At 38.9% G+C, this 17,853-nt stretch overlaps 1 protein-coding gene across 3 annotated transcripts in view; it reads left to right on the plus strand.

Annotated features, from left to right (window-relative positions):
- Positions 1 to 17,853, plus strand: part of ptn (pleiotrophin) — a 164,942-nt gene that overhangs the window by 2,396 nt on the left and 144,693 nt on the right. Inside the window, exon 1 of one of the 3 annotated variants that reach the window (XM_066669412.1) lies at positions 16,162 to 16,195. The exons of the other annotated variants lie outside the window; for them this stretch is intronic. The gene's annotated coding sequence lies outside the window, so the exon portion shown is untranslated. Of the gene's footprint in view, positions 1 to 16,161; positions 16,196 to 17,853 lie in introns of those variants that run through there. 3 annotated transcript variants of the gene reach the window in all.

Raw genomic sequence — 17,853 nt, forward strand, 5'->3', positions numbered from 1 at the left:
CACTGTCACAATCAAGATTAATAACAATGTATTCTGCATACCTACATACATCTTAAACATCAGTATTTTTCTCCAGAGGTGAAGAGTTCAGTGACCTCTTGTTAGATAGTAGACACAGAATATTATAAAGACTCTAAAGTCAGATGCAGACAGTATACAGAGAAAAGCTGCTGAATGCAGACAGGAAAGCAACCAAAGAGTTTATTAAAAAGAATGTGCACATGAAGGTCATCTTAGATTCTGATTCCATTTTGAACATGAAAAACCATGAGGCATCAGATGCTCTGTGTTGCTTGGGAAAATACATTAGAGAGAAAAATAGATAGTATTTGTACTGTTAGGAGTTGATGAGTATCGAATAAACATATTTATGTTTATGGTTTCCTATAGGGGTGGCACGGTGGCGCAGCAGGTAGTGTCGCAGTCACACAGCTCCAGGTGCCTGGAGGTTGTGGGTTCGATTCCAGCTCCGGGTGACTGTCTGTGAGGAGTTGGTGTGTTCTCCGCGTGGGTTTCCTCCGGGTGCTCCGGTTTCCTCCCACAGTCCAAAAACACACGTTGCAGGTGGATTGGCGACTCGAAAGTGTCCGTAGGTGTGAGTGTGTGAGTGAATGTGTGTGTGTCTGTGTTGCCCTGTGAAGGACTGGCGTCCCCTCCAGGGTGTATTCCCGCCTTGCGCCCGATGATTGCAGGTAGGCTCTGGACCCCCCGCGACCCTAAATTGGATAAGCGTTTACAGATAATGGATGGATGGATGGATGGTTTCCTATAGGAACACGGGTCTTGGCATATCCAATAATTAAAAGTATCATAATTTGGAAACAAAAAAAAAAAAAACATGCAAAATGACTGGGGAAAAAAGATGATAGGGCCCTTTATGTGTTTTCTTTGCACTATAAATTTTCACTAGTATACACTTTCCATTGTTTGTTTAAAATCAGTATTCCCATGTGAATCAGGGTGAACTCAACCTTGCCCGTGCATGTTTGATCCCCAAAGTCCAGTCAATTTTACTAGGAGTGTTTGAGAAAGTGGGCCCAGGTACAGTTCAGCTGAAATCAAACTGTGCCGAGAAACGTAAGGTGAACGTGATTTCCATTTTCTGATATTCACTGTGAACAAACATGGCAGTAAAGGGATCACTATGATCTACTCATAAACATATACACTATATTGCCAAAAGTATTCACTCACCCATCCAAATAATTGAATTCAGGTGTTCCAATTACTTCCATGGCCACATGTATATAAAAACCAAATCCCTTCCTGTTCCAACATGCATACCAGTACACAAAGCTCATATAGACATGGATGACTGAGTTTGATGTGAGATAACAGAGCCCTGACCTCAACCCAATAGAACACCTTTGGGATGAATTAGAGCAAAGGCAGCAAGCCAGGCCTTCTCATCAGTGTCTGACCTCATAAATGCACTTCTGTAAGAAACACTCCTAAACTTTGTGGAGTGCTCTCCTAGAAGAGTTGAAGCTGTTATATTTGCAAAGTGTGGGCCAACATTAAATCTATGGATTAAGAATGGGATTAAGTTCATATGTGAATGCAGACAAGTGAATACCTTTGGCAATAAAGCATATACAGGGTCCACTGCTGAGGCTCAAAGTTTGCCAAAAACATTATGTAAAATATTCTGTAAAACTTGCCGCGATCTTCTTATATATGGAGCAGGATGAAAGGAAAATCCTTGCATCACATAATCGATAAATGTATGAGGCATGTAAGAATACCAAGAGTCACTGCCAACAAAACAACCCAAAATAAGCCATAATATACAATCCTGAAGCTCACTGTGCTGTGCTTTACTTTTTCAAAATAAAAGCCACTGTCTGTAAATTGGTAATTATTTTTGTTGTGTTTGATGCAACGTCAGTTCAGGTGACAGTACTGTAGCACTGTGTGCATAGCGGCTACCCAGCTGCTAGCGAAACAGCTACATCCTCCCATCACTCCAGGCTGCGTTGTTAACGTAGCGACTACCCTCCCCAACCTAAAGGCCTCAGCATACTTTTGTGTTCTTGCGTGTTCACCTGGCTTCGGTGAAAAATATGACGTAATTTAGGAGAAAACAAATAACTACATATGCCATGCAAAGGCTTTGCTTGCTATGATGTGCAAACTGAAGCTGTGCAAATTCTGCGGCATAAACAGCATGTGAGAAAGTTTTTCATTGGTCAGTACATGTCACAACACAGATGTGGATGACTTTGGAAAGCAATTCTAAGAGCATCTGCAGTAGAGGAGAGTATGCGATAGGCAAAACGAAACCGTAGATAGAATGCCTTGCAAAGCTGCACCAATAGCAAAGTGACTACCCAGCTGTTACTGCGGAGGCAAACTTCTCCAACGACTCCCGGCTACGCTGCCCACCCAGCTGTTAGTGTGCCGGCTACCTTCTTCAACTGCTTCTGGCTGTGTTGTTTGCGTAGAGGATACCAAGCTGTTTGCTCAGCGACCACATTCTCCCAAACTTTCAGGCTGTGCTGCTCGTGTAGCAGAAACCCAGATTTTTTTACATGATGGCCACATTCTCCATCAACTCCCAGCTGAGCTGTTAGATTAGCTGCTTCCCGGCGTACCCAGCCGATGCCCAGCCACTATCCTGCTGTTGTGCGTCAGCCTCTCTCTCTAACTCCTCCTGGCTGTACTTATTATTGTAGCAACTATTTTCTCCAAACACTCCCGGATGTGCTGCCAGTTTGGTAACCATCTTTTACTTAGCAATGCACCAATTGAATGCCCTGTGGCTCCTATTAGCCACTCCAGTTTTCCTTGGCTTAGCCCAACCTTTCTCTCCAAAATCCCCTCAGACTCTCTTACATTAATGCTGCACTATATACTGTGACGTTCATCATCTTTCTAAACACTGTGCAATTGCTGCCAGCAAAGCTGGTATACTCTAGACAATATCGAAACAGAGCTATAATCATCTCTAATGGTGGTATCGACCACCTAAACCTAATGCATCTTTTCTGACAGAATTATTTGAGTTGCTTACTCTCGCTAGTTCATCTTCACCTCGCTGGTTGCTTTTTCTGTGATTTCAATATCCATGTAAACATTCCTAACAGTAAGCCTGTATCTGAATTTCTCTTACTCCTCGATAGCTTTTTCCTCACTCAACACATACATTTTCCCACCCATGTTAAAGGCCACATGCTGAATCTAGTCTGCACCTCCTCTGTTCAAGTCATGACATCCACTCTCTTCTGTTTCCTCTCTCTGACTTCAAACCCATTTTGTTTAATGTACTCATAGTGCCAGCCCATCAAAGAGTTACAAGACAATTCTCCTTTTGCAACACAAAATCTCTTGACCCTATGCAGGCTATCTTCAAAGCCTTTCTTTTACATTCTGCTCCCTCCTCTCCTGAGGATCACAATACAATTCTTGACATGGTTCTTTCCAACACCCTAAATTTGCTAGCTCTTTAAAAAAACAAAACAAAAAACATCTTCTTTTATTAATTCTGCTCCATGGTACAATGCTAAGCTCCATGCATTGAATCAGGCTGGTCACTGACTTGAGAGGTTACTTAAGATAACCAGTCTCTCTGTCCATGCTGATGCATATGCTTAACATATTCATGTGTACAAAGATGCAATGCATACTGCCAAATCTAGCTACCTGTCCCATATTGTTAACGGATGTAATGTGTGAAATTGCATGAAATTAACTCCTGTGAGTGGTTTTCAACTGTCTCAAAGCTCTTTAAACACGCTGCCAGCATTGTAGCTCCTTCCTCTGAACAGTGTGACTCTTTCCTTAATTTCTATGAACATAAAATCACTAAAATGAATGAGTCATTTTCCACTCCCAAAACCTATACTTTTTCTTACTCAGCCCTTCTCCCTCCAGATCCCCTCATTTTATTCTCCGCTTTGGAGCTGATTACTGATTCACTCATTCTAGAAATTATTTCTAAACCTAAAACCACAATCTGCTGTGTTAATCCCATCCCTACACATCTAACCGAAGCCTGTATATTTACACTGGTCCCTCACCTCACAGCCATTATTAATTAGTCATTGCTCCAGGGCCATGTCCCCTCAATTTACAAAGTTGCAGTAGTAATTCCAGTCCTTAAAAAACCTAGTCCTTATCAGAATAACTTAAACTACATTTCTAACTTCCCATTCCTTTCAAAAGTTCTCGAAAGAATAGTGATTAACCTTGAATCAAATAACCTTTTTGATCCACTTCAGTCCGGTTTCTGACCATTTCACAGTACCTTCACTGCACTTGTTAAAGTAATCAATGACTTGCTGATAACTGCAGATACTGGTGGCCTTAGTATTCTTATTCTGTTAGATCTAAGTGCTTGATACAGTAAGCCACTCTATCCTCCTTCCAATATGGTACAAGCTGGACATTGTTCCTACTGTCCTATACTATCAGACCACAAATAGTATGTCACTCTCTTTGGTTACCGCTCTGTCACATCCACTGTTACACAAGGTGTCCCTCAAGAATCTGTGCTAGGACCTTTGTTGTTTATTATTTACATTTTCCCACTAGACCAAATCATCCATCTCTTTAACCTGGACTTTCCTTGCTATGCAAATTTATCTTTGGACCGAGAACCCACCTCTACATAATTTAGAATCACATATTTTAGAAATCAGAAACTGGATGAATAATAACTCATTAAAGTTAACAGCAAGAAAGCTGAACTTATTCTTATCAGTTCAAAGAATTGCCTTAACAAAGTCAGTCTTTTCAATCTCCCTGTTTGTGATGCCATTGTGTCTCCTTCTAATACAGTTCAAAAACTGGGGGTTACACTTGACTCTACCCTTAAATTTGATCTAAATATTAACTCCCTTGTTAAAACCTCATTCTCACATTTACAAAACATAGCAAAAATCTGATCATACTTCTTTCATTCTGCTGCTGTAAAACTCATCCATGCATTCATCTCAAACCATCTTGATTACTGTAACTGTCCTCTCTGGTATTAATTCCTCTTCACTCCATAAACTGCAGATGGTCTAAAACTCAGCAGCCCACCTTCTGACCCACACCCGCTCGCATCAACACATTACACCTGTCCTTTACAACCTTCTCTGGCTCCCTGTTAAATATCGCATTCAGGTTAAAATCCTGTTGCTCACATACAATGCCCTAAATAAACTTGCCCCTCTCTACCTCTCAGATCTTATTCAGCCCTATAGATCCTCCTGCTCCCTTAGATCTTCCAGCACAGGCAGACTATCCATTCCCTTTTCCAATCTTCACAGCCTAGGAGACAGGGCTTTCTCAAAAGTCACTCCCAGTCTTTGGAATTTTCTTCCATCACAAATCCAGTACGCTCTCTCTTCTCTTAGATCCCAGCTTAAAACTCACCTTTTCTCCCTTGCATTTAGCCTCTCAGTGCCATAAATGTTTTTTTTTTTTTTTTCATGTTGTCTTTGTAATGTTGTCTGTCTGTTGATATATTACCTGTAACTTGTAACCATCTTTGGGTTCTTGAAAAGCTTATTTAAATGCAATGTATTATTATTATTAAAAACATGCTTGGGCTTGGAACATTGAAACACTGTGTCCAAAATGGCTCCTCACTAATATTTCCTATATTACTCACTATAAAGCAAACTATTATAGTGAACTGAATTCAGAAGGGCAGTGAACAAATTCGGACACTACCTCATGCATGTTTTTAACAATGCAATGCATTATGAGTATTCACTATCCACTAATGTCAGCTAGTGTACATGGGTTCTACACTACCTTCTGCAGGGCATTGTGGGATTGTTTGAGTGCACTGATAATTGTCTACTATGTTTTTTGGAAACTACAATAAAATGGTGAGACCCCAAAATAGTGTACAATATAGTGAATAGGGCATTGATTTGGATACAGAGGTAGTGCGAGTGCAGGCCAATGTGTGAGTGGGGAGGGTGGCAAGGTTCAATTCAACCGGGCCCAGTACAACCTGAAAGAGCATTTCAATAGGTAGCCTAACGAGTGTTCAGTTCACTTGGTTATCTTGCCTTGCAGGCATCTCTGTTGTATTACTGTTTATTGTAGCATTGTAGCATTAAATGTGTATAGCAAATAAGTTAAGTTAAGCGACAGAGCAGGAAAACTCCCCCAAGCTGTGCAGGTTGTGTTGCTGTCACCCAGCTCCAGGGTCCTGGGGTTGGGCCTTTCAGATCTGCTACGTGTGACTGTCTGTGAGGAGTTTAGTGTGTTCTCTCCATGTCCATTTGTGTTTCCACTGGGTGCCACTGTTTCCTCCCACGGTCCCCATAAAATAATAAAACCACAAACAAGCAAACAAACTAACAAAAAACATGTTGGTAGGTGGACTGGCTACTCAAAGGTGTCCATAGGTTTGAGTGTGTGAGTGTGTGTTGCCCTGCAGTGGACTGGCGTCCCTCCATGATGTGTTTCCATCTTGAGCCCATTGATTCCGGGTTGGCTCCGGACCCACCCTGACCCTAAACCGGATAAGTGGTTACAGACAATGAATGAATGCAAGTAGGTATATGTCAGTAAAGGGTTCATAAAATGAAAAATACCCAAAACTCTGTCACTCTTTCCTGGCAAGGTGCTGCTTCTGTCTGCTGTCAGTAGTGCTGTTAGTGTCTTGAGTTTTTTATACTGTCTGTTTTTGAACATGGTGTCTGAGAAGTAAAAAACCCAAGAAGAAAAAGGGACAATGAGAGGAAGGTTTCCCTCAGAGGGAACAAACCGTTTGGGTGTTGAGTGGGAGATTAGAACGATGTTTCATTTTGTCCTTTCTCATTTTTTTCTTTTTTTTTCTGTGCTTGTATTGAAGTCTATGGCAATAGGAGAAAATTGCATTCTCTGACATATGAGGTGCCCAACAATGCTTAGGTGTTTTATCCATCTCCTTCCCTTCTTGCATTTTTTTTAAACTTCAAAGCATTTCATTCTACTCCAGATTTGGGGGTTTGTGGAGGTCTGGCTTTTATCAGTGGAGAGAGTACTTTTGTTTATTTCTTGCCTGAAGGGCTAGCAGCCATATATGGGAGCAGTAATAAAGTGTGTCTCACCTTCATTCTTATCACAGAGCCCATCTAAGTTGAGAATTTTTTTTTGCTTTTATTATTATTATTTATAATTTTACCTTGTTACCTCTAGGGAAAATTATTTGTATTTTGGTTGAAATATGTTCTGCATTGACAAGTGCAATACAGTATGTGTTGGGTACATATAGACTTGTTTGTGTTCGTGTGTAGACATGTATGTTACTTTGTTTGCTGCACATGTAGGTTGTTCCCATGTTGCATTGAGCATATGTGTGTGTGAGGGCTATAAAGTGGGTCGTTCCTGACTGGAATGTGAATGTGGGAGGGATGTAGATTTGACCGGCTGTTTCTGCAAAGAGTGAGTGAGAGAGAGAGAGAGAGAGAGAGAGAGAGAAGGAGGGAGGGAGAGGAGAGGAGAAAGCCTCGATGGGCTCCTGCTGTTGCCATAGTTATTTTAAGTCAGGCCACAGTCACTTCAGCCAGAGCAAACTCTGCTTCATTCCTCCACACACAAAAGCCACAGTGGCAAAGCCTGCGCTGAAAGGGAGCCGCCTCATTTCTTTACCATCATCACATGGTGAGCATCTAATGAAAGTGAGATTACCCATCTGAGTGTCCAGTGGGAATTCCACAAAGCAGGATTTCTCATTTAGCTCCCTAAATGAAGCCCAAAACTTGATTGCTTATTGTTGAGTAATAATGTCTCTTGGCTCCTATTAGAAAAGCTTGACTTTGGGGATATCTAGCTACACTGAGAAACTAAGTTTTTTTTCAATAGCCCCCAGGTACACTGAGAAGAGCAGAAGTGAGAGATGTTATTGGAAGTTGTGTAAAAGGGGAAGTCTACTATATTCCCATTTTCATTTAGATGCAAATAAAGTAATTCCAAGCATTGTGCTGCTCCTTAAACAGAGTTTGGCTGAAACGCTCTGTTTTAGAGAAACGTATCTACCTACATATCCTAAGAGTCTAATGTCTCTAAAACAAACCTAACCTAAACCTACAGAGGTGTTCATGTTTGTCCTGTGAAAGCCCCTATTGGCAGATTTATGCCTGAGACTGTTCAAGGCCAACTTCTAATGCCTTGAATGAGTTTAAAAAAAAAAAAAAAAAAATATATATATATATATATATATATATATATATATATATATAATATCTGAATTTACAAGTTATATCATAGCTCTGTAAATTTAATTATGAATTAATACTGATTAAAATCTACTGATTAATATAAATGTGTGTGTTTTCAACCAACCATTTCGCATCAAACCACTCTGAATGACTCTGCTTACTGAATAGCTGAGTCTAATTTCATGTTTTCTTTATATCCTTTTGGCGCATCCTCAGTTTTTATGAAGCCCCATTGTCAGTAAATGGTTTAAAAAATACAAAAAATATATGGTCTCTGTCTGATATGCTAGGCTTTCTCTCTCTCTCTGCTTATGACAACAGAGTTGTTTAGATGGCGGTGAGATTTCCAAACACTGAAAAGCATGAACCAAGAGGAGAATATTGCTCTATTCCAGCTCCATAAGTTGGTAATGTTGACTTCTTTTTGCTGTTTCAGATTACTTAATGTGGAACTGACTCTAAATTTGGGAGACAGCTAATAGCATGAAAGTAAACACAGAATGAATGAGATAAACACTAGCCAACTTAAATTACAAATGAGTTTCTGTGTTAATTCAAACAGTGAATGAACTTACAGACAATTTAAACTTCAACCATGTACAAACAATAGTCATTTTTGTCCTCAAACATACTATTCCACCTTAAAAGATGCAGAACTTCTGAACTTAAACAAACTAGAGAGAACAGTACTTCCCCAGAATCTTCCTTGAATGTGGGTTATAAATCTACACAGAGCTACAGATGGACAACAGTATGTGATTGTAAAACTAAAGCATGCTCCTATATGGTCAGTGGAGCAGATAAAGTAGACAATGAGTTTAGAAACAATGAGGCAATTTTAATGGTTTGGCTGATCAGTGTAAGGTGGCAACATTGTCTATTCTAGCTCTGTGTTTTGGGGTTTTTTTCCCCCTCCAAGGCTGCTTTTCTTAATGAAGACACCAGCCATGCTGGGGATGTGTGTGGGATGCCAAGTATAACAGTTCTTGGAAAATCCCCAAATGAGTGGGGGAAAAAATATCTTTAGTCTGTTGGTGGTAACTGGGACTCTTGAGTTTCTTTTTTTTTATTTCTATCTCTGTCTCTACCACTGTGCTTTGTTTCATAGTGACAATTGAAAAGACTTTGGGAAACATTTATTTGGCATGGAATGCCATGCTCAGAGACACACATTGCATTCAGCAGTAAACCTGCATGTTTGTGGTCTGGTCTGTTTCACATGACTGCTTTTGTTCAGAGGTACCTATGGACCCTACAGTGATAAAGACAGGCCATTGAGCAATTTACAGAGGGAATGCTGAAGGGTGGAAGGAGTTCTCCATTTATTCTTAAAGTGAAAAATTTAAACATACCTTATCCACATCTTAAAATATCTTTATAAAATGGAGGTAGGTAGGTTCTGGAAACAATACAATGGAACCGTGGCTCATTTTTTCAACCCTGTACCTTCTGAGACATTTCAGTCCTGAATGCCTCCTGTTATATAACCTCTCTCAGATATATGGTGTATCATAGGTGCTCTTTTGTGGGGACAGATTAGGTTTTCTTGGCTGGTTCTGACTTTCAGACTAATTACAGGAGGTTGAGGTAGCATAAATGACAAAGAGAGATGTGACCAGGCAATTAATCTTACTATTTTGCTACAGAAAGCATGTAACAAAAGTTAGATTTAAAATCATTACCATAATCACACCATGCTTCCTTAAAGGTGACGTTAACAAAAAAAAAACAACAAAAAAAACAAAAAAAAACACTTTTTACAAAATTCAGATGTTTCCTCACCAGGGGTTAGCTCTCCAGTTTTTTGCATGATGGAAACCTGTCTAATGTGTTTGTAAAAAATACAAGGTGGCTTGCTCAGATATGCTAGGCTTCCTCTCTTTGTTCACAGGAGAAAAACCTCAAGACCTCCAAATATTGAAAATCATGAAAAGAGATGAGGATATTTCTTTATTCCTGCTCCATTTGTGTGTAATATTGACTTATTTTTTAATTTTCTGATTATTTTCCATAAGAAACCACTTAAATTCTGCAGACTACTAACTGCATAAAAGTACATTTTAAGTATGTATTAAACATAAATAAAAGTTCAAAATTAAACAACCGTGATTCCCTCTGCTCTCTCCCAATCCACACTACATAAGGTCTAAAGAAATACTACATCAGTAAAGAACACTCTTAAAGTTAAAGTGCAGGTGGGAGTGGTTTGACATAGTATTAATCAGACAGTGAAATGCATTTAGCCTTTTGAGGTGGAACCAACAAGATAAAATAGGAGCTGCTAGGATAAGTACTGCATAAGCAATATGTGTTTGTGTATTACATAAGATATATCTTAATCTTGAGCCACAAATAAGTAGTAGCTGTAAATAGTAAAAATTAATCAGTTTATTCAGCTGCCCGCCCAAACAAACAAACCTATGTTGAAGATGATAACAGGACTTTGGAAAGTGCTTTAGTCCATTCGCTAAATTGCAATGTGAAACCAAAATTCCTCCAAATGTATAAACAAACCTTGGTTCACACCTTGGTCTGGATCTTCATGTGTGAAAATGCCCAAAGGCATTGGTAAAATAACCACAACATCTAATAACTGATGATCATAGAACCTAAAATTGCTTTGAAATTGTGCTTTGAATTGCCTCATTGTACACATCCATGGGGGAATATGGAGCCAAATCAATGACTTAAGTATTTGAATCTGAATTTTCATCCATTCATTCATTGTCTGTAACTGCTTCTCCAGTTCAGGGTTGCGGTAGGTCTGGAGCCTACTCAGAATCATTGGGCACAAGGTGGGATAACACCCTGGAGGCGGCACCAGTCCTTCAAAGGATGACATACATACATTCACACCTATGGACACTTTGGAGTTGCTAATCCACCTACCAACGTGTGTTTTTGACCATGGGAGGAAACTGATTCACCCAGAGGAGAACACACCAAACTCCTCATAGAGTCACATGAAGTGGGGCTCGAACCTACAACCCCAGGAACCTGGAGCTGTGTGACTGCAACACTACCTGCTGTGCCAACGAGCTGCCGATCTGAATTTTGAATATTAAAATGATTTTTGAATGGCATTTGACAAACTTGAAATTTTGAACAGTTCATTTCAACACACTTTGCCTCGTCATTCATGACCATCACTATGGCTCTAAAACTGTTCACACCGTGTTTAGCCGAGCTCTTTTCAATGATACAATGTTTTACTGGACACTCAGACAGAAATGTGTTGAAAGTTATTCCCCAAAATCAGCATGTCTGTACAGAAATGACTCATTTACACACAAAAAAAACTGTTATTTTTTTTAATAACTGAATATTTTACTGTATTTAAACTGTGACAATTTTAAAGTTACTATACTTAATATGTTTATTAACAATAATAATATGTTACAGGGCATAGTGGGGAAACCGTCATTTATGTAGAAAAACATTTTTGTAAATGTCTGTTTATAAAACAGTGCTGTGTAGTGGAGGTCCAGTTGCCTCATCTAAAATATGCGAGACAAAACAACCGAACAAACAAAAAACCAGAAAACACGCATGGCTTTATAATCTGGATATCTGCCCTGTTTTGGTGTAAAGTTAAACAGAGATGCTGTGTAGATAAATTGGCCAGAAAGAAATGTAGTCAGTATTTGTCCTGTCAAACACTGCAATCCGTTTTTCTGTGGAAGCTTACTTTTATCTGACAAGCCTGCTGGTTGACCTCTGGCCTAGATTTGTAATTTTGCGATCTGAATTTTTCAAGACTTGAATTAGAGTATGTATTTTATAAATCTTAATCTATTGGGTGGAGTTTCCATGTTCTCCCCGTGTCTGCGTGGGTTTCCTCCGGGGTCTCCGGTTTCCTCCCATAGTCCAAAAACATGGAGTGAATTGGCTTCTGTAATAACTGTCCGGGTTTGTGAGTTAATGAGTGTGTATGTGTGAGTGAATGTGTGTGTGCCCAGATATGGATTGGCGCTATGTCCTGGGTGAAATCCTAGTGCCTGATGCAGTCTTCCAGGTGGACGGTCGTTTCTGGTTGAGAGTATGCTGTTACTCTGATTTTTTATAGTCAGAACTTTTAAATATAATTTTTTTTAAATCTGAATATATCACCACCTCAAAATGTCAAGTTTATCAAATGCAATACAAAAATAATTAAAATATTAAATATTCAGACAAATATAATACAAATATTCAAAATTGATTATCATTGATTTAGTCCCATAGGGGAACAATAAGTTTGAGAACCTTGTTTTATTTGTGTCAATAGACGGTTCTTTAAAAAAACATATTTGTAAACTAGATGTCTGAGACTGAAGAACTTTCTTATAAAGTTTCCAGACCCTCCACATAATATAAAGGCTCCATATCAGTTAAAGGTCTCTTCTAGAAACATGCTCTCCAAGCCAAGACCTAATTAGGAAGCTTTATTTCTAAGAGTGCACTGTGGGTCGGTGCCAGTTGGATCTTTGTACAAGAACCAGTGCTTTAGCATATTTAATACAGGATTATCAAGGGATTTCAGAAAATCCATTTGTTGACACGAGTTGGAGTATTTGACCAGGCACAATTTCACTGGACAGCAAAGGTCTTTGTAAAAGCCAGTGGCTGTGGAGGAATAAATATCATACATTTTTAAGTGAAAATATCAACTTAATTTGGCACACAGGCCTTCATCAGGGTTGATGAGATGAAATCCAGCAATGTTTAAAATCCAGTGGGGCCGGGGCTATAATAGTCTTCAAATCTGGACGGTGCATCCAGGTTCCAGGCCGGGATTTTAATGGCCGTCCAGTATGACTATGATGAGTAAGTCAGGTGCAATGGCCTTTGCAACTATTTTGATATTCTGGCTAGCCATTTTAATATCTTGGCCTGGAACCTGGATCCAAGCTTTGGATTTGAAGATTGGGCCATTGATTTGAAATGAGCTAAAATAAAATTCTCTAAAATATAACTGTATAAATAAATAAAGTAGGCCAGCAAGAAAACACTGCTTCAGCTTATCCTAGATGTATTGAATGGTACGCCCTTACTCCAAAGAGCATAGTTCCACTGCTTCACAATCTATTTCTGAGAAGCTTATAAACCTCTAGCACAGGGGTAATGAATTAAAATTCATTAAGATCCAGTTAAAGAAAATTTCCTCAAGCCAAGGTCTGGTAAATAATGTACAACTTGCATTATAATCAGTGCCATATACTGTACATTAAAATAGCATTATAGTTATAGCCTCATTTTATGTAGTTAATAACTGAATGTTGAATCAATTATTCTTTCAATTACATTTACACAGCGGCACGGTGGCACAGGAGGTAGTGTCACAGTCACACAGCTCCAGGGACCTGGAGGTTGTGGGTTCAAGTACCGCTCTGTGTGTCTGTGAGGAGTTTGGTGTGTTCTCCCCGTGTCCACATGAGTTTCCTCCCATGGTCCAAAAACACACGTTGGTAGGTAGATTGGTGACTCAAAAGTGTCCATAGGTGTGAATGTGTGTGTGTGTGTCACCCTGTGAAGGACTGGCGCCCCCTCCAGGGTGTATTCCTGCCTTGCGCCCAATAATTCCATGTAGGCTCTGGACCCACTGAGACCCTGAACTGGACAAGTGGTTACAGATAATGAATGAATTACATTTATATATATATTTCAAGATTTATTAATAAATATAAATAACAAAAATGTCCTTTTTTCATTTTAAGTAAAATTTCCAAATAAAACAATGATTTTGAAAATAAATAAATTCATATTTTAAATAAAATCCCTAATGACGTTTGCAGTTTCAGTTAACTTTCCTGCTGTTCCATAACCAGCAATCTGACTAGCTCTTATTGCTGGGCGGCAAGACCTCATTTGTTAACAGAATCCCTGTTCAGCGTTTATGAGAATTTCAACCAGTAATCGTTCCCTTCTTTTTAAAGTTTCTGATTTTGTCTCACACAACACTGTCGTCCCCAAAAGTGTCCCAAAAAAACTTTTGTCACATCCCTTGGGCTCTTTTTTACTGGCCCCATGAAAGCAGTTTCTGGAGCCCTGCCCTGTGTGTGTCACTCAGTCAAGTCAGTGCTCATCACAATGCACATATCTGACTGGCTGAGTAGCCTCACGTGTGATATGCAGAAATGCATGTGGTTAGTGTGGTATTTTCCTGGACGGGTAAACCTGAACCATAATGACTAGAAGAGTCACACCACTTAAAACAAACACTCTGTTCAAAATGAAAAAATCTCTTTATAGTTTATCAGTTACAGATCCAGGTACTGATAAGACAGCGTCTGAGTCCGGCCTTGGACCATGGTCCGCCTATTTGTTTCCCCTACTCTAGCAGATGATCAGCATTTGGCATGGTGACCTTACTCTCATGTGCAGCAGCTCCAGAGCAACCCACTTCTTTTCATGCTTTTTTTTTTTTTTTTAAATGCGATTATACAAGCTGTGTGTGCACAATTTTACTCCTGTGTCTACAGTAAGCATCCTTTGAATTGTAGATAGATTAAATAGAGGCAACAAAATGCAGTTAGCATCTACCAGACGTGCAAACAGTAGACAGGAAAGCATAGGAGCATGAATATGCAAAAAATATTAATATAAAACTATGAAATAAGTATGTATATGACAATGTATACACTATATATGACAATATACAACATATGAATAATATATATAATATACTGAAAAATCACTGGATTCTTCAATGGCCAGGACACCCAGAAGACCACCACAGAGCAGGTATGATTTGGGTGGTGGATCATTAGTGTGTGTAATGCTGGTACAAATGGATAAGGCACAGCAGTGCTGCTTGAGTTTTTACTCAACTCAAGTTTACTCAACTTTATTTATAGAGCACTTTAAAAAACACCAACAGCTGAAACAAAGTGCTGTACAAAAGATGTTTATAAAACAATATAAAATAAAATAAAATAACCAATAAGGAAAAATAAATAACTTAAATAAAAACAAAACTAATAAAACAAAGCAAAGGTCTCATGCTGGGTTGAAAGCCAAGGAATAAAAATGGGCTTTAAGATATGTTTTAAAAATCGAAAGTGAAGAAGCCTGCCTAATCTGTAATGGTAGGCTATTCCACAGTTTTGGCGCAGCAATTGAAAAGGCTCTATCTCCTTTGAGCTTACGTTTCGACCTCGGCACCTCCAGGAGCAGCTGATCAGCTGACCTGAGGCACCGAGCAGAGACGTGGGGATGTAGCAGCTCAGTGAGGTAAGGTGGGGCGAGTCCATTTAAAGATTTAAAAACAAATAAGAGTATCTTAAAATGTACTCTAAAATGCACAGGCAACCAGTGGAGAGAGGCCAGAATGGGAGTTACATGTTCCCTCTTACACGAACCCGTTAAAAGTCGGGCAGCAGCATATTGTACTAATTGGAGAATTGCCAGCTGCCTCAGGTGGAAAAAGCTGAACTTAACTACTGTGCCAATTTGGCGGTCCAATTTAAATTCCACTCATTGTCCACTCTTTTAGACACACCTACTTTGTTGGTCCACCTTGTAAATGTAAAGTAAGAGAGAATAGCTCATCTGTTGCTGCACAGTTTGTGTTGGTCGTCCTCTAGCCCTTCATCAGTGGACACAGGATGCTGTCGGCTAGATATGTTTGGTTGTTGGACTATTCTCAGTCCAGCAGTGACCCCTATGAACCCTATGTATATAGCTATTAAAGATAAAAATACACAATAAAGAATTATTTAAGCTTTTTAGTTTATATTTGTTGATCTAATGCATTATTATTTGATGTGAAACCTACAAAAACCTTGAAAACCTATAAATCAATAATAGGAATATGTTTTTGCTGATGACTCATAGTTTTCCGCCCAGAGACAGCGTGAGATGACGTCATTTGAGTCAAAACGAAACTGAAAGTAAACGCCATCTTTCTTGTTCCTTTGCAACGTCTTTATTTCTGATTATAGCGAATATCATTAGAATCTTTCATGACGAACATGACACACAAATTTTGAAGGAGCACCTTGATTTTCACACTGGATTACTCCCAGAGGCTTCACAGCACCGAGATAAGAGCACTATTTTTAGAAACGGTAGGATCTGCGCTTTCTAACGGTATACGAAGCTCACAGACGCATTCAGACATTCAAGACTTACAAAGCTGATTATATAAGGTGTGTTTCTACCCCGCAGAATGTGGGGTTAGGGTTGATTGTTAAAAATCCAACAGCACTGCTGCATCTGATGCACTAGTACCAGCACAACACACTAACACACCACCACCATGTCAGTGTCACTGCGAAGCTAAGAATGATTTTACATTTACATTTATAGGATTTAGCAGATACTCTTATACAGAGTGACATACAAATGTGCTTAGTGTTCAAGAAGAATGTGTCTGCTATCTAGTACATATAGATTAGTGGGCCAAACTTCCTTTGAGCTTAGACACCACCAGAACAAGAACCAGTACTGATACCTACAAAGAACAAAACCGTATAAATGCAGTACACAGCCTCTAGTGCTTATACTTTAAAGAAAATGATTTAAGTGCAGTAAGCAGAATGATCCAACAACAAAATCATACCTGCTCTGTGGTGGTCCTGGGTGTGGGGGGTTCTGACCTTTGAAGAACAGAGTGGTAGGCTAACAATTTATGTGAAGCAATAGATGGATTATAGTCTGTATTTGTACTCTAAGTGCTCTCAGTGGAACTGAGAGAATGGACCATGACTGTAGAAACAAGGAAGTGGTCATAATGTTATGATTGATTTGTGTAAGTTGCTACAGCAAATTCGTATACATATACATAAATATGAGCCTTCTTGCTTATGTAATAAGCTATAGAATATAGTGTATTTTGAATCTAGGAAGAAACTTAGGAAGTGATCAATGCTTTCACAATATGTAGATTACATATAGGCCAATAGATAATCCATTTAACATTTTTTCCCAACATGCTCCACTCTGCTATCATCAAAACCAAGCCCTGTGATTGGCTCAACCAGCAAATAAGTCTGAATCTGCAATTGTGATATTTATGTGACTTCTTACCAATATGGAGCCACAAACTCCAGCCCTGCTTATCATTACATACATGTGAATATGTGAGGACATGATGGAATTTGACTGTTGGAACATTAGTGAGATCAGGTGCTGAGGATGGATGATTAGCTTTTGCACTCACATACACCAATCCAACTTATCCCAAAGGTTAATCCCATGATTTGTTCTGTTTTAGGGGAAAATATTGTATCCAAACATACATGAAAGATTTAGTTTAAATGTTTTATATTTACATTTTGATATTAGCGATTGTGAACATAGCATATTAACACTTTTTTTAAATATAAAATTATTTTAATGTTTTAATACAATGCAACAGTTAACATAAAATAATTTCTGTTTTCACAGCCATTCAGATATGACATATTTTCATATGTAAATATAGGGGTTTTGTTTCTGGCTTTATTTTTTATTATTATTTTGTAAATTAATAAAAAATAGCCTAGAGACAGTGTGACTTTTGGGTTGTTTGACTTTGAGAATCCCAGAAAGAAAGGTTTAATTGGAAAACATTTCAAACTTTAAAACGCAAAGGTAGAGTTTGCTGTATTTTAAGCAAAATGCCATTTCAATTCATTACTTACTGTGAGCTTGTTGACACACTTGGCCTGTGGTGTATTGATTGCACTGACTTGTCAAGTTGAGTTCATTTGACCATCATCAATGCAAACACACATTAGACCTA

The sequence above is a fragment of the Hoplias malabaricus genome, chromosome 4 (genome assembly GCF_029633855.1).
Source record: "Hoplias malabaricus isolate fHopMal1 chromosome 4, fHopMal1.hap1, whole genome shotgun sequence".
NCBI lineage: Eukaryota > Metazoa > Chordata > Actinopteri > Characiformes > Erythrinidae > Hoplias > Hoplias malabaricus.